This window comes from Megascapheus bottae, chromosome 4 (genome assembly GCF_031878675.1).
Source record: "Megascapheus bottae isolate mThoBot1 chromosome 4, mThoBot2.hap1, whole genome shotgun sequence".
Taxonomy (NCBI): Eukaryota; Metazoa; Chordata; class Mammalia; order Rodentia; family Geomyidae; genus Megascapheus; species Megascapheus bottae.
Window position 1 is genome coordinate 21,912,814 of NC_143512.1, and position 26,308 is coordinate 21,939,121.

General features: G+C 34.7%; 1 long non-coding RNA gene across 1 annotated transcript; it reads right to left on the reverse strand.

The window, feature by feature from the left end:
- Nucleotides 1–884: 884 nt before the first annotated feature.
- On the reverse strand, nt 885–16,518 carry LOC150064142 (uncharacterized). Its single transcript, XR_016535119.1, has 4 exons — nt 16,470–16,518; nt 15,578–15,687; nt 12,391–12,479; nt 885–942 (listed from the first exon to the last, which is right to left on the reverse strand). It is a non-coding gene; the product is annotated as an uncharacterized LOC150064142 (long non-coding RNA).
- Nucleotides 16,519–26,308: the final 9,790 nt, after the last annotated feature.

Here is a 26,308-nt window from a genome sequence, read left to right on the forward strand (position 1 = left end):
AAGAGTTCATTGTTTTTATCAAAATTTTTTTTTAACTTGACTATATGAATTTTAATAAGCACATACTGTATTCCCTAGACATTCATGTGTATTTTAGCCAAAGGGAAAAAATCTTTATAAATATCTAAGAAATAAGTTAAATACTGATGATATTACCAATAATTACACATTTTCTGAAAATCTTTCACCTAAATATTATCATATTATTAATGAATCAGTAATATATCACAAAACCTGCTGCAATAATTGGCGTGTACCAATTGGGTGAACCCTTACCCTCCACCTTGTGCACATAGTTTATTATGCCTGTGAGGCAAGACTCTGTGACACAGGAGTACTTCTCTATTACATGCTTCAGTCAGAATCTGATCTTTCTCCCCTGCAGACAACTGAATGAAAATACAATTTGATAATTCATGTGGTAGCAAACACGCTACAAAACTACACACCTTTCAAATTATCCACTCTGTTATAAACCCTGTTAACAAGAGTAGAAGAGAGAAACTGAGGTAAAATGAGGCTTTGAAGGAGTCTGTTTAACTATTCATAAACATTTAGATGAAGTAATTATTATAAGTCTATTATACTTCAGATCCTCTATAGATTTAGGGATCTGGTCCCATAAACTCCTAATAATTTCCTTCTTCATAAGTAAAGGCTAAAATATAATTGGGGGAAGATTATCTAATATTTTTATTTAAAGTGTTAATTTTAAAACATATATGTCTTCCCTTTATAAAGGAAATAGATCTCATATCTACTAGAACCTGGTTTTTGAACAGCATATACCTATATATCCCCTGAGAAAAAGCTCTTCCATATAAATACCAAAAATATATTTTGAGTTATAATAGTTCTTTACCTTTTTAATTATAGACTGTACTCCTGGCTTTATCTTTGAGTAAAAGATTGTTTTTCATGGGAAATTTACTTCTCCAATATCTGTGGAAAAAATAATCGCAAGTGTTGTCCTTTTATTAAATCTGATCAATTTCATACAAGTAAAATAGTCTTTAGAACAAGATTCCAAGTTTTAATAAACAGTACAATATGCAATGAAAACTCAGGCAGTATCTTCTACTCTATTGAAAATGCAGAAGTTTTTGATAGATAAAGCACGAGGTAGAGTCGTGTTCTATTTACAAAATATATTCTAGTCTGTCCTCTGATGTGCATACTTAAGGTACATCCTGAATATAGTTTAATCACTTTTGGTAAATGAGTACCACTTACTGTAAATCTGATCACACTGTGCTGTATAGGATTTCTGAAATCCTTTCATTTGCTGTCAAATCCCTTTTGAAAATAAATTTCCCTACTATAGCCTCACCTTTAAAGCTATAATGATGCTTTGCAGGGGTTTTTTTTGTGAAAGGAAAGCTAATTCAAATAGAAGTGGTAGTGCCTTTTCATTCACTCCTATAAATTCACAAATTTCATAAGTTGTTGTCAATTACACATTTTACCTTCAAGTGATCATAGAATTTTTAAATATTGTTTTCCTGAATTGTTTGAAATTTATAAAATTTTGTGTCAATCACATAAAAGAGACTAAAAAATACAAATTTGCACAAATAATTTTCAACCTATATTCAGAATGACTATTCCCAAATAATTTTGAAGAAAATGTTAGATATCATGTAATTAAAACAATCAGATATACCAAATGAGAGATTGCTTTTTATTTATTTATTTATTTATTTATTTATTTATTTATTTATTTATTTATTCATTTATTTTTTGCCAGTCCTGGGCTTGAGCTCAGGGCCTGAGCAATGTCCTTGGACTTTCTCAAGGCTAGAGCTCTACCACTTGAGCCTCAGCACCACTTCCGGCTTTTTTCTATGTATGTGGTACCAAGGAATCGAACCCGGGTCTTCATGCATGCTAGGTACGCACTTTAACCACGAGGCCAAACTCCCGGCCGAGAGATTGCTTTTTAAAACACATGTAACCACATTTCCAGTGGTTTCTAAATAATGAAGGTCTTGGGAGTTTTCAGTTTTACTATCATGTAAATATCTTACTCTTTAAATGTTGTCTTGAATAAGAACCCAAAAAGGTCCACAGGTTGTTATTACTTTTTTTGATCAGAGCAATGCCTTTTATTTATTTTCATATATTTTTATTGTAATTAATAAAAAGGTTACATTATAGTCACCAGATAAAATGTGCATTACTTCACATACATTGATACCCTTTCTCATGTCTTGGTCCCCATTTCCCTCCCCCCACCCCCACCCCTCATCTTGTTTTTCCCCCTTCCCTATCCAATTTCAAATAACCAAATACGCATTTATCCAATATATCAGATAACAAAGTGAGATATTGTAACAATATGAGATAACCAAGGGACAGCAAAAGAGATGAGAGATAACACAGTACATTAAGGACAACAATCACTCATTATATGGCTTTTGTTTTTATATCCTAGAGGTCCTTTCATTTAGCTTCATACTGTATGGCCTTATGTATCTAGGTTTTGCTCATTACGTTTTATGTCTCTTTAAACATAGATCCTTCCACTATTCTCATGAAAACAAGTCTCTTTTCTTTGAAGTTTGTTAAATAAACTAGATTTCTTGTGTATAAAGTTTTCCAAAGTCTGGATTTTGCTAGCAGCTTCTCTGTGGTTCCCTAATGCATTCCTTTATCCTTTAAATATCCTGGAAATGGGAAATTACATCTGTAAGGGTGACCATTCAGATCTAATATTTTTGTTTTAAATGCTCTATACATGTTGTTGTGAAGAATAACATTCATCAGTCATAAAATATTCCCAATGATAAATCGATGGTCAAGGCTTACTTTCTGGAGACCAAGTACGTATGACCTAATTCTGCTTTTGTCCCAATCTAAAAGTCAGCCTTTGACAAATGAATCAATCAGTATTGTACCTTCTGCATCTATAAAATAGACGATAGACATGCATAACAAAAGGTATCTGTGAATAATTAAATGAACTCAATTAAAATACTTTTAGATAGGGTCTGGTATATAATAAACACTCAAGAGATATTGACTATTATATTACTAAATATTTGTGATTAATATCAATTAGGGATGTTCAGAAATTGCAACACTTTGATTCATACAGCAGTGGAATTGTCATGACTCATAAGGATATACATTTAATACTTAACATAATTTAAGTTGAAATGTGAGTGCATCCAAACATTCAAATACATCAGGGAACTGGTAGTGAAATTTGCAGGCTTTTGTTGGTAGGCCAGGGGCTGGACACCTACAGATTCCTAGAGATGGAAAGCAATCGCTGCTCTCCAGCTCTGTGAAAGGCCTTGTGCATTTCTACTCGTGCCACTATTGCCTCAATCTCAAAGAATTTTCACTTGACATTTCATTCTTTCCTAAATACATTTGACAGCATCAAGTTAAGCAAAACAGTTATTTGAGGGATGCAAAAAATGTTATTTTCTTTCTTTTGCTTTCCCCAGCAATGCTTTATGAAGAAAGCTTTCACTTTTACAGAGATAGTGTGCATGTGTTTCAAAAACTCCATCAGTAGTTTACAGAATTTCTAAAGAAATAAAATCACCTCATGTTCAACTTTAGGGGAAAATATCTCAAAAGCTTGGAAATTCTGCTTACTATGTTTGAGAAAATGATCATCATAAAATCCATATGATTGGAAAATAATGAAAAATTGAACTCAGAAAAGTGATAGAATGTTAGGCTGGGTGTTTGAGGGCACTGCCTATTAACAAGAACAATTAAACAATGGAATGGTATTTTTCTTAAACTATATAATTTTTTAAAGTACATAGGAACACATATGGACAAAAAAAGGTACACTCATCTGGGCACAGTGGCTCACGCCTGTAATCCTGGCTACTCAAGAGCCTGAGATCTGAAGATCACAGTTTAAAGCCAGCCCTGTCACTAAAGACCAAGACTCCTATTTCCAATTCATCCCTACAAAATGGTATGTGCGGCTGTGGCTCCAGAGATAGGGCCGTAGCTTTGAACTGAAGGGCTCAGGGTCAACACCCAGGACCAGGCATAGAGCAGTAGCCGTGAGCTGAAGAGCTCAGGGACAGTGCATAGGCCCAAAGTTCTGTCCATGACCGACAGAAAGGAAGGAAGGAAGGAAGGAAGGAAAGAGGGAAGGAAGAAAGAGATGGTCCACTCACCAGGATGATAAGTGAATAATTTCACCTTTTTGAAAGAAGCTGATCTATACATTAGATATATAAAATTTACCTACTCAGAACCATAACATGGAATTTCCAACAGCAGGCGTCGTCTGTGTTTTACTGGGAAAAATTCCACTTCCAGATCCTCCACCAACTGAATAATACCAATATGGAAATTTGGAGCAAAATTAATTGTTCAAGTCAGATTGTGAGATTTTAAGTGTCATACTGAAACTACTTATACAGTCATTCAATGTTATTTCCACTCACCAGATCAACACCCAGGGGTCATTTTGACATTTAAAAAATATCCCAATTATGCATCCAACTGGTGATTTACCAACCAAAAGCAACCTGTGATTTTGACTTCAAAATCCAGTTTGCCGTAAGGATAGACGGATGAAAGAAATTCTAGTCTACTGTTTAAGGGCTAAGATCCCTGTATTTCCATATCCCACTTAGGGTGGATAGACTTTTAGCACTTCGGCGAAAGCAGACTCACTTTATATAAGGTGCTTGAGTGGAGTAGGCAGCAAGCTGGAATGGGAAAATAAATGGCAGTAAAGAAAAGAGGCTGTTGCAGCACATAGGCCCTATGCCAATTGGCCAAGGAAAGTAACTTCGAAAGCAAACACGCTGTTGTTTCCATGGGCAAAGGATGAATTTAATAGTAAAACAATAAATTGAGCATCTGTCTTCTTACCTCTTCCTAGAATTTCTTTGTTGTTCTTTACATGGGGAAGGTTAATAGCTCACCCTAATTCTTCATGCCAAGGAACATTACAGCCTGTCATTTAGTTAAGGTCTAATGGGCCTTGCGGGATTTGATAACTGAATGCTGTGCTCACTGGAGCGGGCTCCTCTGCAGAGGGCTGGGAAAGAATGTTTGCGTTGGAAACATGGTGTGCCTGCTACAACTGCTTTTCCACCTGCAAAAACAGAACCTTTGGGAGACAGTAGCACTGGCGTTAACACGAGGCTAGACTCAATCACCTGGGATCCCAGGAATGAGAAAGGTGTTAAAGTAGCCAGCTCTGCTCGTTTGCCAAGGATTTTCGGGCCTTGATGTTTTTGGCAAAGTTTTGAAATTTCCCACTTCTCTCACCCTAAACTTTTTTTTCCCCTTTTCCATTTCTTAGCGATCGTGTTGGGTGTTGGGATGGCTAATCCAAACCGAAAGAAGGAATTTTAAGAGGATGTGAGATTCACACTCCACTGTTGAGCACATGTCTCTAAAGAACACTTGGCTGCCGTGCAGGGCGAAGGGAGAAACCCAGAAGCTGTAAAGGAATCAAGTTGCCAATCACCTCAGGTTTAATATTGGAAAGGAACAACGCGAACCCCCACCTGACTTAAAAGCCCATGGAAAAATTCAAAAAGTACTAATTCAAACCACTAGAGCTTTAATTCCGCAGACACTGAAAAGCCCAATTCATATTTACCCAGAGAGAACTGCCTTGAAACTTCTGCTGGAGAAGCTTTTTGCAGCTGTTTCTTCACGAAAATGTCCAGAAAAAGCCTGGCTATGTCTATAGTAGCTTGTTCTGCTGCAGTAACATTTTCCTTTTTTCTAAACCTAGTGCTTCAAAAAATGTGAAGGATTACACCACACACATAATTGCATTTCCCTTTGTTTTAAAGTTACTATGGCATGATTTATGTGGAGTAATATTTGCTGTATTACCTATTTCAAGTGTCCATGTCAGTGACGTGTATTATGTTTGTAATGTTATACACTCATTACTACTATTTTCAAAAGATTTTTATTGTCCCCTAACAGAAAGTGTTTAAATAATAATTAATGGCTTTTTCTTCTGATGGCCAAAAGGACTTTTTTCCTAACCTCAAACTACTTGTGATTAACACCCATGTACTCATGTATGTACTTACAAAAAGAAATCAATCAGCTTAAAGTAAGCATTGGAAAAGCATAGAATCATTGGCAAATGTACACTTAAACCTCTGTGTAACTATACTATGTTCAACTGCCTTCACTTAATTGGTCAAATATTTGTATGATGTAATATTTCAGTTGTTAAGTAAGATCTATGACCAGAATTATTATCCTAATGCTAGGAAAGAATAGCTAAAAAATGAAAATAAAAGATGTAAAACTTCATAGATTAATTCACTAGGCTAGGAAAATCAAGACAAGTTTAATATTGAGAACTCTATTAGCAAAATAATTCCAAGTTAATAACTATATTAAAAAGCAAACTTAGATACATTTCAAAATATTTTTTAAATTTTTTCATATATTTTTATTGTAATTAATAGAAGGGTTACATTATATTCACCAGATAGAAGGCGCATTATTTCACATACATTGACATCCTTTCTCATGTCTTGGTCCCCATTTCCCTCCCCTCACCCCTGCCCCTCATCTTGTTTTCCCCCCTTCTCTATCCAATTTCAAATAACCAAATATACATGCATACAATATATCAGATAACAAGGTGAAATACTGTAATAAAATAATTTTAAGTAAAGAACCAGAATGCAAATTTAGGAACAGTACATAGAGTTACCCCAACTGCTGATCAAAATTGTTCTGCCTTTCAAAAAGTAGATGTGGAATATGAAATATAGATTTACCAGTTTCAGACACTGCTTTCTTCTCATTTCACTCAATTTTTGCTCATTGATTAGTAAATCCAATCAATGGCAATGACAATTTGAGAAGTAAATCCCTCCATCAAACCTGAAATCTTGCACCTCACATCACTGAAGTTCACTCTTTCCTTTCATCACTGCACATTTCAATGCAGCATGAAGTAAATGTATCATTTATTTTAATCCCATCGAAATGAATGGATGAACCTAAATAACAAGGCAAGCCCTTTTCCATGGAGTACTGTAATTCACTTTGAAGTGATAGCACTTTTAGGATTAAGATGTATACATTTTGGTACTTGGACTAGTTGTCCTTTCTTTGTATACTATATTTACAAGAATTTAAAAGAAGACTGAGCCACAGCTGTTTTCCAATGTGTCTTAAGAGTCTTAAACAAAACTCCACTAGACAGCCAATCAAGATGAATAACTGTTTTGAAGGGAATAAAACTACCATTTAGTAACTACTGACTATGGTATTCACTTTAATCACTTGAGACACAGCGACTATCAATAAAATCAGTCTAAAAATATTTTCATTTATTACCACACTGCCAGCATTCAAATGAAAGAAGTTTGAAGTACTATTGCAAAAGAAATGAATAAACATTAAATTCTTAACTTTGGAACTGATGTGCACCATGCTGTTATTTTAATTCACCCAACATTTCAAAACCTATAAAAATGCTCAGAATATCAGCATAAAGATAAAAATAAAATGTATTTATTTAGAACCTATAGCGTCAGTGTAATATATGGTTCTGGGTAAAAGGTCATTTTAGAAATAATTTGTATATGAAAGCCCTATTATGCAATATTTAGATATTTTTATTTACTTTAGATAAAGCTGAGTGTCTATCAGTTACTATAATAGAAGCTGTTCAAAAAATTAGGAGGAGGAGATTTTGACTGTGACCTTGATAAATAATCATTGTCTGGGGCCGGGAGTTTGGCCTAGTGGTAGAGTGCTTGCCTAGCATGCACAAAGACCCGAGTTTGTTTCCTTGGTATCACATACATAGAAAAAAGCAAGAAATGGTGCTGAGGCTCAAGTGATGGAGCTCTAAGCTTGAGAAAAAGAACCCAATGACAGTGCTCAGGCCCTGGGCACAATCCCAGGACTGGCAAAAAAGAAAAAAAAAAAAAAGAAAAAGAATCATTGTTACTATTTCAAAAATGTCTTCCTTTATTTGGTCAATGTGGTTATTTACTTAATAATTCAAAACTACTGTGCATCAAGAATCAAATCAATAAATCAAGGGATACAAATGAAAATGATAAATATAAAGTTAGTCTATTCAACCATCTAAAAAATTTGTATAAATAAATTGGCACGTCTTTCAGTATGTATTTAATGTTTATAGTTGCATTCTCCCCAATCACTTTAAAATTAGTTGTATTGTTTTCCTAAACTCCTTTGTACAACATTTAATATAATTTAAAAAATGGCTAGAGGTTTATTTCAGAAAATATTATGTAAGTATAATACAGAAGATAACACAGAATATAATATAGAAATATATTTAAAAGAGTATATGTGGAATCATTGCTATACATGGAATGCTATGTGCTCCCATTTTCCTTAAAAAACAAGTAATCTTTTAAATATAACTTGGAATGATTCAAAACAGTATACAGGATTCCACTAAAGAAAGAAAAATCAGATCTATCCTCTGATACCATTAGCACAAATTGTGATCCATTGTGAAGTTTTATTCTCAGCCCTCAAAGCTCTTCTTACATAGGAATGGCTTTGTCTGAATAATTGTCTAACTAACTAGTCCAATCCCATCCACATCTATTATTGCCCTCTTTTCCTTTGTTGCCCATGCTTAATGGGGCCTCACCCCTACCAAAAAATGTATAAAAGATGCTTTAATCTTGTGCTCAGGGCCTCTGGTCTGCACTTGACTATCAATGCGCAGAGACCTATGCTCGAGCTCATCAATAAACGACTCATTGCAATTTGCATTGATCCTTGGTCTCTGGCGATCCTTTCAGGGGGGCTTCAAGTTTCTGGGCACTATAGTAGCCTTCAGCTGAAGAGCTCATAGACAGCACCCAGGCTGAGTTCAAGCCCCATGACCCCCCCAACCTACCCCTACACAAAAATGGATAAGTATTATTTGAAAATCAGAAAGGTCTATATGGCTCAACATTTCTTTGACTATAGTTTGTGATTTCTAGACATCATTGTTTTTGATCTAAGATAAAAAAAATATGAAGAATATGATTCCGATTAAAGTATGTGGTGGAGGCCAGGCGCCAGTGGCTCATGACTGTAATATTAGCTACTCAGAAGACTGAGATCTAAGGATCATGGTTCAAAACCAGTCCAGGCAGGAATGTCTTATTTCCAAATGAACTACCAGAAAACTGGAAGTGGCACTGTGGCTGAATGTGGTAGAGTGCCGGAGCCAGCCGGCAGCGAACCAGAATTCCTTTTTAGGGGGTGAAGACTTGGAAAAGAAGACAAGAAACAAACAGATGGGGTTGGGAGGTTTACAGCTTAAGTCAGCAGCCCAATAATGCAACCTAAGGCAAATTTAAGACTATAGCCTAAGTCTCTGAGCTTAAGACTGTAGCCCCATTTATTTTTTAGTTCCAATCTTAAATGCTTTTCTTAAAACCAGGAAACTGCCAGGGGTTACATTCGTACAAAACAGCAATAGTAAGTCTCAGATAAGTTAAATGGGAAGTGCTTGACATAGCCCAAAGTTATCATGGTAACAGCTTATTTCCTTGTGTACTCAGTTGTGCAGGTCCAAGGTCACTCTGACTCCAGGCTCGGCCCCCCCACTGTAGAGAACTACCCTTGAGCTGAAGAGCTCAACAGCACACAGGCCCAGAGTTTAATCGTCATGACTAAAGAAAAAAAAAATCCAAGTATGAGGAGAGAGAGAGAAAGAGAGAGAGAGAGAGAGAGGATGGAGGGAGGGAGGGAGGGAGGGAGGGAGGGAGGGAGGGAGGGAGGGGAGATTGGTACTGAAGGAAAGGTAAATACAACTCATAAAGCCACATTTTCAGTGATCTACTCCTTCCAACCAGTCCCCATCTTCTACCTATACTCAATGTTGGGTTCATGTGATCTCATCAATGAATTAATCCAATGATGGAATCTGAACCATTATGATCCATTTACTCCCCAAAGCCTGTCAGGTGGTAACCAAGCCCTTGTACATGGGTTTCAGATCCAAGCAGTAACAAGTTTAAAAAAAAGAGCCATTATCGAGAAATGACCTTTGTAAAAATAACATTAATCTATTAATGAAAGTAGAATGTCTGTGGTCAATCACCTAACACTGCTATCCTACAAATTAAGTTTTTCAAACATGCTTTTTGGGGAATACGTTTTATATGCTATATCAGGCGCTAAACAATATTCTCATTGAGAGCTATAAAATTATAAGCAATGAATAATAGTTATGAACCATAATAATTGACCAAGAAATGGAGATTTAATTAAATCTGAAGGATAGGAGTAAGGGAGGGAGAATGTCCATATGTTACTTTAAATAGTGCCTTGAATTTTAACACACAACATTCAAAGTATAAAAAAAAGAACAAGGAGAACACAGCATGTTCTAGGAAAAGAAAGAATTTAAGGGGGGATTTGATTTATTATAGTTGAAGATTTGGAATGAGAAAGATGAATGGAGACACAGAATGCCTCCATACTTCAGAGGTATTTTGTATTTTGTTAAGAGTATGCCATGAATTCAGAAAGTAACTACAAAAGCAGAATAAAAATAAGCTTTGTTTGTTGTTTTTTTAATGAAATTATGACCCAGAAAATACTAATAATATGATAGGGTCTTCCAGGAAATTGGTAGCAAAGCAATCAGAAATTTACTCAAGCTTTATTACTGTAACTCTTAAGACCAAAATAAAGTAGATTTTATATTTGGGAAAGAGAGTGAAAAATGAGTGTACAGAACTCCCACTGTTAAAATAAAAATCATCCTGCAAAGTACTTGTAAATGTACACTGCATCTAAACATAAGAAATTTACATTAATAATACGAGATCTGTTCAGTGTAGGTAAGAATGTAAGTGTTAAGAAGTAGACTTCTTTCTAATAGATAAGTAGGATTCCACTGTGTATATATACCATATTTTCTTATCTATTTGTCATTTGAGGAGTATCTGGGCTGATTACATACCTTGGCTATGATGAACAGTGCTGTAATAAACACGATTAAGCTGGTAGCTTTACTATATCCTGCTTGTAATATTTGTACTAATACCCAAGTGTGAATTTTTTTCATTTTTTTCTTGAAGAACCTCCATACTGTTTTCCAGAGTGGTTGAAAAAAATTTACATTCCAACCAGTATATTATATTTCTCTTGTGCCCACATCTATACCAGCTCCATATGTTATTATTTAGATAATATTACATCATTTGTGATAAAATGACTATCATTACAGCTCATTTCACCAAATCTCTATGTATCTTTTTTCTTTTCTCTTTTTCTTTTATTTTAATTTTTGGCAGTAGTGGAGGGTGCCATCTCTGAGCTTTTCAGCTCAAGGCCACTGCATTCCTTCAGCCACAGCACCAATTCACATTTTCTAGATGTTAATTGGAGACAAAAGTTCTTTATTGCCTGGGCTGGCTTTGAACTATGATCCTCATATCTCAGCCTCCTGAGTAGCTAGGATTATAGGCATGAGCCACTGGTTCTACCTATCATTTTTTTTTATCAGTCCTGGGCCTTGAACTCAGGGCCTGACCAATGTCCTTGGACTTTCTCAAGGTTAGAGCTCTACCACTTGAGCCACAGCACCAAGTTTTTTTTTCTATGTATATGATACTGAAGAATTGAATCCAGGTCTTCATGCATGCTAGGCGAGCACTCTACCACTAAGCCAAACTCCCAGCCCTTTACCTTTCATTTTTAAGGTCTAGTTTTAAACTCTAGATCTTCTCCTTGCTATCTCCTAGTCCTCTTTGAATGTATTTGGTCTCCATCTTGCAGCATTTGCTTTAGTCCTCCAAGGGGATGACTTACTTGATGTTTTAAGATAGACCTAGCTGCCTTCCAAGGAGATCCCAGAGGAATCTGTGCTGTCTTAGTCATTGTCCTTAGCAAACAATCCTGAGATCCTACTTATAGATCAGAATCCTATAGAAAAAAATAAAATTCCTTGGTGGCATGGATTTGTCTTGTTAACTTCAGTCACTGCTGACAGCAAAGCAGCTAACAAACAAAGCCTGCTTGAATACATAATTAAGAATGATATCTCTGGGGAGGAAATGAGTATTGAGTAGAAAGGGGCATAAGGACAACTTCCAGAAGGATAGAACTCCGTAGCTCTATCAGAATACTGGCTACACAAATGCATTTATGTGTAAAATTTTATTGAGCTGGACTCTTCTATTGGTTACATTTTCTTTCTTTCTTTCCCTGAGAATTTAGTTCTTTAGTATAATTTTTTAAGTGCATAGGGGTAACATTCAAGGTCATGAGAAGTCAGCACAGTGTTTAGTGTGGAAGGGAGCCTTGACACTAAAAGGAAAAACAATAAGCAAGCATAAGGAATGTTTGTAATTTTTTTTTACTTCTAGTGGGAATAAGTAACATGTGCATATATGTAATTATGTCTTTGTATATACTTACCTATATGTAACTATATTGTTCTTCCTGTTTCTGATGGGAAATCAAGTCCACTTCTTTCACTTATATTTGTAGCCCTACATCAGAAACAGCTGAAATCAAATAAAAAATTCTTTTTTTCACTCCATTACATGATCTGTCCTCATAGATAAACTTTTTGAAGTATAGACATACATTATGTATGTATACAAGGCAATCATATATTTTTAGTAATTTCTTATACAAGATGAAATGCAAATCTCTACTACACAACAATTTCAGACATAGTTTAAGAGTAACTACATATAATTGGTATTGATGTAAAAGGTTTTGCAAAAACATTATTTGTTTTCACATATCTTAAGAGTCACAAAAATCTTGACACCTTATTTTTTGCATCACATAAATTATTATTTAAAAGAAAACTGCATTGGAAAAGAAACAGTTGCTTCTAGTAAGATGTTCACAAACCATTTTTAGTGCTTCTTTTGAGTTTCACAGACTGCCTAATTTCCCCATGGAGCATTTATGCATGATTTGGATTTTATTTGGTATACCTACTCCAACAGCAGGAATTCTTAATAAAGGTGCACTTTGAGCAGTCACATTCTGAACAGCATGAATAAAGAAAGAAGCATGACATCCAATCAAAATATTAGCACAATGCCCCTAGCACCTAAGGGTAAGAAAGGAGCACAGGCTCCAGGGTCTAAGAATGACATTAGCAGAGTTTTAGTGTTCTTCAATTGAGGTCAAGTCTGTGTTGAAATGAAAACATATGAGTTACAAAGAAGTGAGACTACAAAGCAGAATTTAAAAAATGATATCCTATCATTTGAAGAAGCAACTTAAACCAGAGTTTAAGCTGCATATTTGCCCCATTCTTTTGTTGCTGTTGTTTGTTTGTTGGTAGTGGGGCTTGAACTCTGGGCTTGGGCACTGTCCCTGGGCTCATCAGCTCAAAGCTACAGATCTCCCCCTTGAGCCATGGTGCCACTGCTGGTTCTCTCGTAGTTAATTCAAGGTAAGAGTCTCACAGACTATAGAGCTGGGGCTGGGGCTCTGAACCGTGATCCTCAGATCTCAGCCACCTGAGTAGCTAGGATTACAGGCAGGAGCCACTGCTCCCAGCTCATTTTTAACTTTTTAAACATTTAATCTTTAGGAAGTTTTATAAAGTGGTTGCTATTTGACAAAGTTGTATATGAATTTGATGACTTGTGATCCATATCACCCCTGTAATTCTGTGCCCTCAGTCTTCCTAATTCCACTCCTTCCCTCAATTTTCTTAATTTTGTAGGATATACATTGAATTTTATGACTGTATTTCCCTGTTTGATGAAAACATCTTTATATCAATATGTTAACATATAGATGTTAATGTTATTGCTGACTTTAAGACACCTCTTAAATAAGAAGTGATTTTTAAGTTCTTTTTTTTAAAAAAATTTCATGTAAAGGTAATGCACAGAGAGGTTATAGTTACATAAGTCAGGTCAGTACATTTCTTTTTGAATAATACCACCCCCTCCCTCATTTTTTTTTTTACCAGTTTTTTCCCTCCTTTCCTCATCCTTCCCCCAAATTGTGTAGTTCATTTCCATCATAGTGAATAATGAGTATCAGTGCTGAACTGTCTCATTTCTGTGAGTCCTCTTCCCTCACCAAATGAAATAAATTTAAATACAAGAAAAAGAGTACCAAAATCAAAACAGCCTCAAAATGGAAATAAAAAAGGAAGAAGAAGACAGAAGAGAAGGAGGAGGAGGAAGAGGTGGAGAAGGAGGAGAAGGAGGAGGAGGAGGAGGAGGAGGAGGAGGAGGAGGAGGAGGAGGAGGAGGAGGCAGAGGAGGAAAGGAGAAGGGGAAGAGAAAAAAAACAAAGCAGTATGATTAAACAAACAAACAAACAAACAAAAACAACAACAACAAAATGCTTGTTTCTATTTCGGGGGGATCATGTCAATAAGTATCATTTTACATGAACATATTTAGGTCTATTGAGTCCTTATGTTCCTTTCCTAAAAATATCATTCTTTGCTCTCACTGTGTGAGTCCTCTTTATAATATTCAAGTATGATTTTTTGTCTTTTACTAATCATTGAATTTACCTGAGATTCCACTTCACCCCAGTTAAAACGGCCATTAGCAAGAAAACTAACAATAACTGACACTGGTGGGAATGTGGCCAAAGGGAATGCTACTACACTGCTGGTGGGAATGTAAACTTGTTGAACTACATGGAAAAGCAGCGTGGAAGTTTCTCAAAAGACTAAACATAGAACTTTCCTGTGTCCTATAGATTCTACTCTTGGGCATTTATGCAAATGATCACAAATTAGGCCACACTAAAACCAACAGCACAATCATATTCATTGCAAAATTATTTAACATACTCAAGTTATGGAATCAACCCAGTTACACAATGGAAGTCTGTGCTTCTATCAGAAAGCATGGCATTGACTCATTCATAAGGATATAGACAGACTTAGAAAAAATTATATTATGTGAAGTAATTCAGATAAAAAGAAACAGGTTGTATGTTTCTCTATATTTTAATAATTAAAATTATTTTAATATATGATTTATTTCCAAAAACATGTTCTAACTAGTTATAAAGTAAACATTAGACAGGGGATTTAAGGCTAGCCTTTTCAGCAAAAGATACATCTAGAAAAGTATCAGTTATTCATTAATGTCAATTTGTGACAGTTTAGATTTTTAAAGATATTTGACAAACTAGTCATTTTGAGAACTTCAAAGCTGGTTGAAAACTTCAGTACTAATAAATTACAGCATTATTATGAAACATGAGAATGAAGTATATGAGTAAATAGTGTAAGTATATTTATTATGAGCAATTTAGTTTTCTAGTAACATTAAGTTCAGTTATATATAATGGTCACAATAGCAGTAATAATAACAGCAGCAACAACAACAACAAAAAATCACAAGTAAGTTGAACACTTATTTGCTTTAAGTAATTGACTCTTCATAGAGATAGCTCAGAGGGGTTTTCAGGATCTGCACACTGTCCTTAAGTTTTTGTGCTCAAGACTAGTAATCTACCACTTACAACATAGGTCTACTTCCAGCCTTTTTGTATTACTTGGAGATAATTGTCACAAAGATTTTTCTTACCTGGGCTGGCTTCAAGCCACAATCCTCACATCTCAGCCACCAGAATACCTAGCATTACAAGTATGACTCACCAGTCCCACGTCCCTGAGATGTTTTGTATCTTTCTGACACTGTAATTCTTTATATATTGCCAAAATTCACCAGATGGTTGCCCGGGATCGAATTGTCATTATCACATCTCCTGAGAAATATAGGGAATAAGAATGGAAATTTCACTTCCTTGCACATATGTCCTGACTATTAGTTCTCATCGGTCTCCTTAAACTGTATTATATAACCATTGAAGGAGGAATGTCATCTTTGAGGTACATAATCAGATAAAATTTGAAGTTCCTATTATGAGGAAGAAGATATTTAGAGGAACTGATATTTAGAATAGGAAGTTTTGAACTTTAGAAAACAAAACAGATTCTCTACCTTTCTAGAAAATAGTATTACTAAAAAAACCAATTAAACAATTAAAGTGGAAACTATTACATTATTTATAGACTATAAACAAGTTTATTAAATTTTTACTGTTAAAATGAAATTTTGCTGACGTTTTTTCCCCAGAGCTGGATCCCAAATATACAGCTGGCCATGACAAGGATGGACTTAATACTGGATGATTTATTTCATTTTATTTATTTTTGCCTGTCGTGGGGCTGGAACACAGAACCTGGCGCTGACCCTGAGCCTCTTTGTGCTCAAGGCAACTGCCATTTCCATCTCTTCTGAGTAGTTTATTAGAAATAAGATTCTCGTCGACTTTTCTTCCCCAGTCTGCCTTTGAACTTTTATCTTTACATCTCAGCTTCCTGAGTAGCTATTTTCTTTTCATTTTCTTTTTAAGTACACTTTTCCATTTGGGAGTAGTTTTAGATGTACAGAAAAACTTGAAAGATGGGCAGGAGTTTCCACACTTTTCATAGGCCATCCTCTCATACTGTCGAATGGCCTGAGGCTCTTTATTCTTGGTCTTACTTTCTTTTCTCCTTCTTGCCTCCCTCCTTCCTGAAGGAAGCTGGCTGCTATGCTGTGGGATTACTGTGGACAGTCCTTCATGACAAGGGGCCCCATGTGGAATTGAACTCCTCTAGCCGCCCCTTGACCTGCAGACACTGTGAGCTAATAAATGGCTGGCTCACCCTTGCTTGCTAGCTCCAGCCTGTAATCCAAGCTAATTGGGAGCAGAGATCTGGGAATGCACACAAGAGTGTGCATCTCTCACCCCAAGGATATAAGAGAGTTGTATGAGGACCACAGTTCAGGCCAGCTCGTGGCATAAAGTGAGATATTATCTCATAAATAACCAACCCAGAAGAGGGCTGCTGGAGTACCTTGCCCGGCAAGCAAAAGGTCTTGAGTTCAAACCCCAGTATTGCCAGCCAGATAGATAGATCGACATTGTTAAATGTAAGTAAAAGAATATTTCTATGTATTGGAGAATCTACAAAACTTAAAAAAAACTGCATATTTCATTATGTAGAATTTTTTTATTAAAAGGAGGAAAAGAAAAGGGGATTGATTAATTTTTAAGGGGAAAGTTAACTATAATAGAAATAATTTCACACCACTCCTAAATCAGAATTAATGCTCTTAGTTGGGAATTATACTGTCATATTTAAGGACCACTGATTTGAAGATACTATTTCTGGAAATGATTTCTTTTTAGAAATTACTAACATTTTATGAAAAGATCTGCAATTTTATTTTTCCAAGTGTTCAAGTAATCTCAACTAATCAAAATGCTAAAAAAATCTCTTTTATATCAAAGTCATCTAAGACTCACTCCTGTAAATGGCCTGCCTCCTCCATCCCCAACAGCTGGAAACTCTTAGTGCTGATCTGCAGCCTCATACCCACCCTAAGCAAGGGAACTCATTTAGCCTCAAAGTGGGAATCACAGCTCTTTGTCCAGCTGCAAACTCCAATCTGATGTGGCAACCAGGTTTTGGTAGTAGCAGCCCTGTGCCTTATCTGATTTAAAGTTTGTTTTCTTTTTATTTGTTTCCCATAGACTATTCTTCAGTCAACACTCCAGCATGTACTAGAGAATGTCTGTCAACATTGCCCATATACCTCCTATTAATATGAGCCCGATACCTTATCAAAAAAGTTCTTTAGCCTGTTAGCTTTGACATTTAGTCATTTAATACACCAACATAGAAAGATGGCTAAAAGTCAGACTCCTTTGGTAATAGGAAAATCAATGGGATAGTTTTCTGCTCTCTAGTGGGGACATTACCTGTCATGAGAGTCCTAAGGAAGAGTTGGATGTGTTTTCCCACAGATTTCTATGTCTTGTTTTTAAACTTGAACTCTATGGTCTCATGGAAGAAATTCTATTTATGTTCTGACACATCATCCTCCAACTTGGAATATTGAAGAAGATTAGATTCTATATATATCCTCAACCTCTTTTATACACTGTGTCCTACAAGTAATTTTCATTCTGTCTCTGGAATATATAATTTTCTCCTCCAATATTTTAGAGCCTTGTTGTATTAATTTTTTTAATTAAACAATTATATAATGGAGTTTCAATTCAACATGTCCATATACTTGCACAACATCTGTACCCTTACTTTAATTTGTAAAATATCTTCAATTTCTTTACTCTACTTTGGGTACATTTCAGGTCACAAACTTCCTTTTTAAAATTCAATTTGTTGGGGCCAGGAGTTTGGCCTATTGGTAGAATACTTGCCTGGGATGCACAAAGACCCGGGTTTGATTCCTTGGTACCACATACATAGAAAAAGCTGGAAGTGGTGCTGTGGCTCAAGTAGTAGAGTGCTAGCCTTGAGAAAACCCAAGGACATTACTTAGACCTTGAGTTCAAGTCAGGACTGGCAAAAACAAAACCAACCAAAAACAAAAACAAACCAAAATTCAATTTGTTGGAAGACTGTGTACCAAAAATCTTCATGGTATTTCATACCCATACTTCACGGTATCAGTTACTATATTTAGAGCAACAATCCCCCACTCCTGATGAAAAGAAAGAATGCTACAGTTGAATCTAAAGAACATTTCAGTTTTTTAACATCAGATACATTATTGTTTTATTTTTTGAACTATAATCAGCAATGGAGTTGAATTTAATTTACAATGTATTCTCCCAAAGAAAGAGGTCTTCTGAGTTAGTCTTATTTGATTAATTTAAGCTGTAGTTTGAGTGATTTAGAATATTAATTTAATACTCTTTCCCTCATTTTTTTCCTATTCCTGGCATTTTCTCCCTTTTTTCTTTTGCCTGTACTGGGTCTTTTCCCCCTTTTATTATTATTATTGTTATTATTATTATTATTATTATTATTATTAATGGGGTTACAGTCAAATTCATGAAGTAATCCATACATTATTTCTTACACATTGTTTCCCCTTTCCTTGATTTTTCTCCCACTTTCCCTACCCACATCCCTCCTAAGTTCTAAAGTTCATTTCCAACATATTGTTCTGTGAACATCCATTGCTGTTACATTGGTTCTCCCTTTGTCACATCATCTTGCTCTTTTTTGATGATGATGTTGAATTCTGACAATTCCAATTGGTTTCTACCCTTTTCTAGTCAGTCTGTGAGGCATTCTGGTATGGTCAATCTAAGAACCAGTGTTTGCATACAATACCTTCCTAACTCTGAAACTTTGAGAAAATGACTTCCATGTTCTGAACCTCTTTTTCTTGTAGAACAATAAAAATAGCATTTACAGCATAGGGCTGGGGAAGGTGATAACAGCTAGTGCACAGGAGGAACATTTTTCTGTCACGGAGTAAGGCGTTGACATCTGAGAAAGACCAGAGTACATCATCTTTTCAATCAGAAGCAACTCAAATATAGCTTAGGAATTATTCACCCAAAATAGATATTATATGGGCGTAGTTGTTCATGCCTGTATCAAACTCATTCTAAAAAGAAAACAAGTGGAAACAGACAAATCTTGATGTAATCAGTATAACCCTGATATTCAGTGCAATTCATTAAGCAACCACAGTATGTGTTAATTAATGTTTTTCATTAGGTGTTTTTGACTCAAAAGTAAATTCAGTATCTTAAAATCATAGAAGCCCAAAATGTAGTGAAGATCCTGACATCCAGAAATGTGAAATGGATCTATGATCACAAAACCAGATCTGCCAGAATAGCACATTCTGATGAATCCCAATATCTAGGGCTTTTTACAGGCTTTTCATAGCATGCGTTCATTAAGTCTTTTCTTTATAAATGGTTTCAAGTTCCATACTAAGATGTTCCAGGCAAAAACCAAAGTCTTTGATATTAATCACATAGAAATTTTAGCTATGAATTCTTTCAGATGTGCAGATTTTTATACATCATCTAGTTCTTGACCTTTAAGGAATACTTTTTGAAAAACAAATAAAAAATACATCCCAGAAACTAGCTCTAGAATATCTATAGGACCAGAGACATATGTATTTATTTAATACCATGTCCATCTTTAAAGATTTAGAATTGAAAAGAATTCATGTACAGTATTACCTCGAGTATTACAAATAACTCTGTGTGTCAAGAGAGATCAGAAGAGATTTTTTTTGTTAAATTCCCTTTTAGTTTTAATACTTTAAAATATTTGCCACTGAATATGTATACTAGAAGTAAGTCATATTGAACTGCAAGCTGTTGAAAGCTCAGGAATTCTACTGATGACACATCAAGAAATAGCAAAAGGAAGCTAGATATGTGAAGACCATAAGGGAAAATGTGTGATCAATCAAAAAATATAATGACCATAAATTAGTTATATACTTCTTGTTATATTTTGGGTGAGACAGAACTCCAGATTAGCTATTAAGGACAACCACTGTTAATAGCATGGATAAAATGTAACACAGGCCAGTATATCCATAACTTTAAAAAATTGAAATGATTGTTCTCAAGCACAAGTAATATTTCATGATGGATAAAATATAGAGTCAAATCTATAGATTCATAACTGAAGTACTGGATTTGTAAAAAAAACTAATACAAGGTCTTTTCTTTCACTTGAGCTGGTATACTTATAGTGTTACCAAACTAATTAATATCTTTGTTCCTATTATTACATTAAATCCTATTCTCTGAAATTAATAGTTTGATTATGACACATAAGTGATCAGACGATATGTGGCAAGGCTTTTACAACTTTAATTTAAAGTGTTTTCCATCTTTTTTCATCTTCTTCCCAAAATATCAAATCAATATTTTAATTGTGTAAATTTCACATTTCTTTTTACAGTTCAGAGATTTGTATACATCTTCTTTTTTCCTTATCTTAATGTTTTCTCTAAGAGTTCACTATCTATGCCCTATTTATCTATACATCCTCTAAGATAAAAATTAAATTATTTAAAATACTGACATTATAAAATACAGGAAGGAAAATATTCCCTATGGTTGTGAAGCCAATCATCATTAACTAATTAATAAAATATTTTGCACATTGTGAAACTGGGATTATAGGAATCTGATATTTTTAAGGATCTAATATGCTCACTTGCATAGAGAGGAACTAAATATGGATTTATGACAATATGATACTATTTACAATTTTGGCCACAAAGTTGAAGAGAGGAAAATCCAGAACATATCTCTACCTTGTTTACATTAGTGTTACAATTTATTTATTTTTTAAGTAACTATTGTTACAGTATTTTACCTTGCTAACTGATATATTATATATGTGTTTATTTGGTTATTTGATGTAGGATAGGGAAGGGGGGGGAACTCAAGATGAGGGGCGGGGTGGGGGAGGGAAATGGGGACCAAAACATGAGAAAGGGTATCAATGTTTGTGAAGTAATGCACTTTCTATCTGGTGAATATAATGTAATCGTTCTATTAATTACAACAAAAATATATGAAAAAAGAAAACGGGGGAAAAAAAGAAACTAAGCCAGGAAATAGATACTTGTAGACTTTGCTTGACTGTGGATCTGAATTATAGGGAAGCAGGAAATGAGGACAGTTGTTTTTACTTTAAACTTGAAAAGGACTGTAAAACAAATATCTTTACGGGCCAGGAGTTTGGCCTAGTGGTAGAGTGTTTACCTAGCATGCGGTAAGGCCGGGGTTCGATTCCTTGGTACCACGTACAGAGAAAAAAGCCAGAAGTGGTGCTGTGGCACAAGTGGTAGAGTTCTAGCCTTGAGAAAACCAAAGGACAGTATTTAGCCCCAGAGCTCAAGGCCCAGGACTGGCAAAAAATTAAAATAAAAAAATAGCTTTAAGTAACAGAAAGGAGTTGCCGTTCAACAAAGCAGTTTATGAATACAATGTATCTTGATCAATATGACCCTTCTAACATGATCGCCCCTCCCAACCCACCATTTCACTTTTATTAACTTTTTAGGATATGTATTGAATGTTTTGCCACTACATAAAGATGTGTGTGTGTGTGTGTGTGTGTGTGTGTGTGTGTGTGTACTGCATCTTGATCTGTGTCATCCCTTCAACAGTTTTATTCCTCTGTGACCCACCACATCCTTTCTTTTCATTTTTCCCTTGGACTCAACCTTCCTTTGTCAGAAAGGACGCATTCAATCCTGATATGCATGGCCAGTAGTCACAAAGTGTAAATTCTCTACCTTTCCTCAGTCTTTTCTTATGACTACAAATAACAATTTTCTATGTGCAATTCTGTAGTTATACTTCTGCATATTCAAAATGAGGTGTGAGATTCATAAAAACATCTCGGAACAAAGTCTGAAGTAAAACTCCTTCTGCTTAAATCTTCTTGACTGGTAGTGTTCCTTTAACAATGTCATACTCGATTCATCCAAATAATGTTTCACCACATCTAATTTCATATTTGTTTTCTTCTTAGAGTAGAAAACTCTCCAGTTGCTTAGTGAAGTGCTAAATGTTTTCTATTGACAGTCTACTACTGTTCAGCAATCTATTTTTGCTGGCTGCCAAAATGAAAGTCATGTTTGGATCTTCTTTGTTGCTCTCAATATTTTAAATTACAAATGATGTTGATTTTAATCATTCTTGCTCCATTCACTCACAAAGCCAGATGCCATACAAGTCAGTTCTCAGATTCTGTGGAAAATATTTTTTATTGGCCTGAACATTTCCACAGCTATCTGTACTTTCAAAACACTTTGTAAATATTAAGCAGTCAATCCATACACAAAAAGGAAAATCTTGATGTACTGTATAATATGTATAAAATGGGTCCAAAGAAAAGTTTGTCTACAAATTAAATTTGAAGGCAAGTTATTGATTTAGCTCTTTACTTTCAAGTAAATGAGTTATATAGCAGGAAATGATTTTGGGGTTTTCACTTTCCATTTTCTCTGAATTTCAAGGTTAGTACTCACTTGAATAAGAGAAGTATCAGTATTGTTAATGATCAATAGAATGTAGTCCCTGAAGGAAGTCTTAGGTAGAGGTAATGTTTCTTTGAGAAACATTAGAAAGTTACATGATTAAAGTAAATTTCATAGACATTCCTAATCTTAGAAAACTGACATGATTTTCAAATCACTGAATCTCCTATTTGACATATAAGTAGCAACAAATTTAAACTATATAGATGTATGTAAAAGTAACTTGATGCAAAACATAAAAGAATCCTCCAGTTTACATTAAAGATATGAAAATACCTTGCACAACAGGGATCAAACTAATATGTTATTAAAGAGAAGTGTTATGAATTTCTTTTCTGGCTTTCTAAATAAAATTCAGCTGTAATTTTGGTGTCTGTTTTCTCCCATTTTCCCATTTTAATGCTCTCTCATTTTGACCTATAATGTTAAAATGAAAGTTTATATTCTAATCTTGGAAAATGACATAACTGGATCATGCAAGAAACACCATAAAAAGTCTCAAATATTGTTAACTAAATATATTTTATTAGCTATTAAACAGAACATTTTTAAATAGCTATAGAGAGAGGTCACTCTAGGACTGTTATTATAACAGCTACAATTAAAAGCTATATGCAAGATAAACTTATATTGTGTGATTGTTGTTGTTAATGTGATACGTTATTTCCCTTCTCTTTTTTTGCCCTTATGGTTAATCTCATGTTGTTACTGTATCTGACTTTATTACCTGGTATATTATATATATGTTTATTTGTTTATTTGAAATAGGGAAGGGAAGGGGAGAAAACAAGATGATTGGGAGGGGTGGGGGAGGGAGACAGAGACAAAAACATGAGCAGAAATGCACTTAGTACCTGACAAATATAACTGTAAACATTCAATACATTTTCCCATCAAGAAAAATTTTAAAAAGCTATATGCACACTTTATGATTTTAATTATAAAAATTCTTTAGTTTACTAAAATTGTTGAGAATCTGGTTGCCAAATTATTTTTTTAATTTTATTGTCGGGAAAACATATAGAGGGGTTGTAATCACATTCGTCAGGTAGAAGGTGCATTACTTCTCACACATTGTTACCCCTTCTCATGTTTTAGTCCCCATTTCCAAATTCTTTGAAGGATCTTCATCAAAAATAGTCTACGTGGAAAGATAACTCACTGTGAATTACATTATAAAATGGCCAACAAATCCCACAGTTTTAGGCTACTTATTTTCTACATAGTCACCACAAAAATTTCTTCTAATAACCAAGTGAAAGTATTATACACATCCATTAAAATTCATTGACATATTTAAGACAATCTTCAAAAGCAAAGAGAAAGCCTCTAAAATATGTTAATGTTGTACAATTTTTATATTGAATTTATATTGAGTGCTTTATTGATGCTTTCTAAATAATTAGCCATGATTCTTAATCAGGCTCAGATAACAATTGAAAGTTTTATTTGATTTTAAGGTCACGTCTTGGCTCATGTACACATCTAGGAGCATGATGTTACTAATAGAAAAATATATTTAATCAAGTTTTGAAATAACACATAAGAGATTACATTGACATTCTGAAAAGTAATATGCTTATGGGTATTTCTTGCAGGATATCTTATAGCAAATATTTACAAATGTAACTACTCATGCACACAATTCAATGGTTTAATCTATTCTCACAAATTATATGAATAACATTATTTCAATCTTTCCCAGCAGAAAGGAATCCCTTACCAGATTCTCTGAATGATCTTATCAAAGCTATACATACATTTGAATATTTAGAATGTGGATTCCTCACCATTAAAAAGGACTTTTCTATGATTTCAGACTTCTGAGTTTATTGTTTTATTCAGTAGAAAATAAGCTTATAGCAAGCAACACCTTGAGCTTTGGAATCCAGGTTGAGAAATACTGCCTGCTCTCAGTCTAGTAATCACCTAAGGTACAAATGAATTTGATCACTAATGAAGGCTGCTCATTTAAAGCTTGGCCATATATCATAAAACAGTTGCAGTCCTCTCACAATTTCTGTTTTATAGCTCCCATATACATCTTATGGAAGATTGGCATTGACATAATAAAACCTGAAACAGCCAGGAAATATTATATGCCAAATGTAGCCTATGTTAATAACCCACTGTCAGGAAAATTCCCCTCACATCAAACTTAAAGGCTTCTATCGAAATCTAAGTACATTTAAGGCCATTTTCATTTGTTCTAGAGTTTGGTTGATTTCCTCCCTTTTCTTATGGTTAGGTTTTTATATTTTCAAAGTACTTTTCAATCACATTTACTAGTCTTTCTATACAAATAGGCCTGCATTTTAGTATGTTTTTCCATGATTTAACAGATCCCTATATTGATGCAAACAGATATTAAAAAGCATGTTCAAGCTTAAATGGCAAATTAAAAATTCAGCAAAGAATGGGTTCCATTGCCCCTAAATTTCCAAACTACTATGCAGCCAAAAGGGCTGCAGTGACTGGCAGGGAACACTTAATTAAAAAAGAACAAGAAACAAATTAGGCTATAAAATTATAAAAATATGAAAGTTATTATTAAAACCATAGTTTCTTTTCCCACAGATATAAAGCCATGATGAAATATTTTCCATAAGCCTTCTATATTTATGGGTTGATTAATTTGTTTATTAATTTATTATTGCCTATCTGATAACTTTCTCACTCTGAAGTAGAGCAGGATCTAACCCTCAACATCTTCTGTTGCCTAGTGACATCCTCTATTGTCTAGACTGTGGAGCTTATACCTACAGAATTACTCAGAGGTGTATTTGAATTCAACTTCTCCTTTGCTGCTCTGTTCTTCACAAGTAATCTTTAAAACTGAGATTACAAAAGAAGGAAATAGAAGGGTTGACATTTGAGTTTTGACTATTATAGCACTAAATTAGAGATCAAAGGACTGTTGACCTCTATCTAGACAATAATCTGAAAGGGAAATTCATGGTATGGGGTTGAATGTATGAGTGGATGGTGAAGAGATGAAGAACATAGTGAGTCCCATGAAAGGAAGTTGCAATCCTTCAGAAATATAATTGGCAGGAACGAGACAAGGATGCCCACTCTCTCCACTCCTCTTTAACATAGTATTAGAATTCCTAGCCAGTGCAATAAGGCAAGAAGCAAGAATAAAGGGGATCCAAGTAGGGAAAGAGGAAGTAAAACTATCCCTCTTTGCAGATGACATGATTCTGTTTTTAAAGAATCCTATAGACTCTACTCCTAAGATCCTTGAGCTGATTCAAAACTTTGGAAGGGTAGCAGGCTATAAAATTAACCCTCAAAAAATCAACTGCCTTCCTCTATGCCAACAGTGAGAGGAACAAGGCAACAATCAGGAAAGCAACTCCTTTTGCAATAGCCTCAAAGAAAATAAAGTACCTAGGAATTAGCTTAACTGAGAATGTAAAGGACCTTTTTGATGAAAACTTTAAAATCCTGAAAAAGGAAATTAAAGCAGAACTAAGGAAATGGAA